We start from the raw sequence: 1,575 nt of genomic DNA on the forward strand, positions 1-1,575 counted from the left end.
TTTTCAACCAAAGGTTTGAAACGCGCTTCTGAACCAGATGCACCAAAGCGTCGGGTCCATATCTCTTCAACACGCTGCCAGCTCCCGGTCAGAAAGACGCATTTAGTTGAGAGTCCATGAGATGATATTCAGAAGGGATATTTTTGAGTGATTTTTGCGTAAAGTCTATAATGTCTGTGCATGTTCACCAGTCAACAGTGTTAATTATAACTTGCCAAAATGAAGGACGGCTTCAAATTTTTACATCGTTTAAAAAAGATGAGGAAARTATTCCGTTATCGCGACCCCTGCRTGTAGGTATCAACTGATCACCATCCACCAACATTAAGGCAATCAGCTGGTCCTGGTCTTAGTCCTGGTTCTGGTCCTGGTTCCAGTTCTGGTTCTGGTCCTGGTTCTGGTTCCGGTCCCCTGGTCTTGGTTTTTATTCTGGTTCTGATCCTGGTTCTGGTCCTGGTTTTATTCTGGTCCTGGTTCTGGTTCTCTCCACTGGTTGCTCTGGTAGCAACTTGCTGGTTTCCTGTGGATAATCAGACGAGGTTAAAAGAAACTGAACAGAACAGTTCTGGACCTGGACGCCACCGGACCTGGATGGGACTGGACCTGGACGGTACTGACCCGGTTCATGTGGACGTCAGACTCAATGTCAGATCAGATGTTGAGGGAATGACTGATTCCCTGTTTGTTCTGTAAAGTGAACTGATCTAATGAACTCAAAGCGGAGAGCCTTCACAATGACGTTCCAGGTTTATTTCATCTGCAGGACTCTGGCGCCCTCTGCTGGCCGCCATTTGTCACTGCTCTCTGGAGTTTACATGAGAATTTTTGTTCTTTTGATCAGATAAACAGCATGAACCTTTTAGTGTCCTGCTTATCAAACTTTAGCAGGTTAGGCCTTACCATATTAAATCTYCCAGATATAAATCCATATCTGATGCATAAATATTAATATTAGTGAGACTGCTTCCACCTGGGCCCAAATACAGAGACGAGCCCTGCAGGAGGAAAACAATTTTAATGACAAACGCCTAACGCTTGGATACAACTGGTCTGGTGGTTGTCATGGAGAGTCATTGTTCTGGGTCATTGATGGAGTGGTTATGGTTGGTCGGCCTCTCCAGCGGTCCAGGTGTGGATCATGGTTCTGACTCAGGTTTTCTGGAGACCAAAACCTCAGAAAMGGTTCTGTAAGCATTTCCAGACTGATGAAAAAATKTTGTTTCTGTTGTTCAGGCTCTTCAWATCGGAGCAGCATGTTCTGCTGTTTCACAAAAGTTCTRGTTCTGATCTGGCCTTTTCTTAATTATGGTTTTAAAATTGCMTTTTTACATTTAGACAGATTATCTTTGATATTAAAAATCTGAAATATTTAATTATGGCATCAAACTAGAACTGCAAGYAGATCTAATAGGTTCCTCGCCCCACCTGGCAAGTCCCCTCCTTGAGCCACCCACCCACATGCAATAGGTAGAACAGGCAGCACAGGCCTGTTCCATGCAGTGCTGCCTGAATGCATCATTTTATAACAACATATTATTATGGTTCTTTTCGGTACATTTGTTTACAGTTTCTTCT

Source organism: Poecilia reticulata, unplaced genomic scaffold, assembly GCF_000633615.1.
Source record: "Poecilia reticulata strain Guanapo unplaced genomic scaffold, Guppy_female_1.0+MT scaffold_131, whole genome shotgun sequence".
NCBI lineage: Eukaryota > Metazoa > Chordata > Actinopteri > Cyprinodontiformes > Poeciliidae > Poecilia > Poecilia reticulata.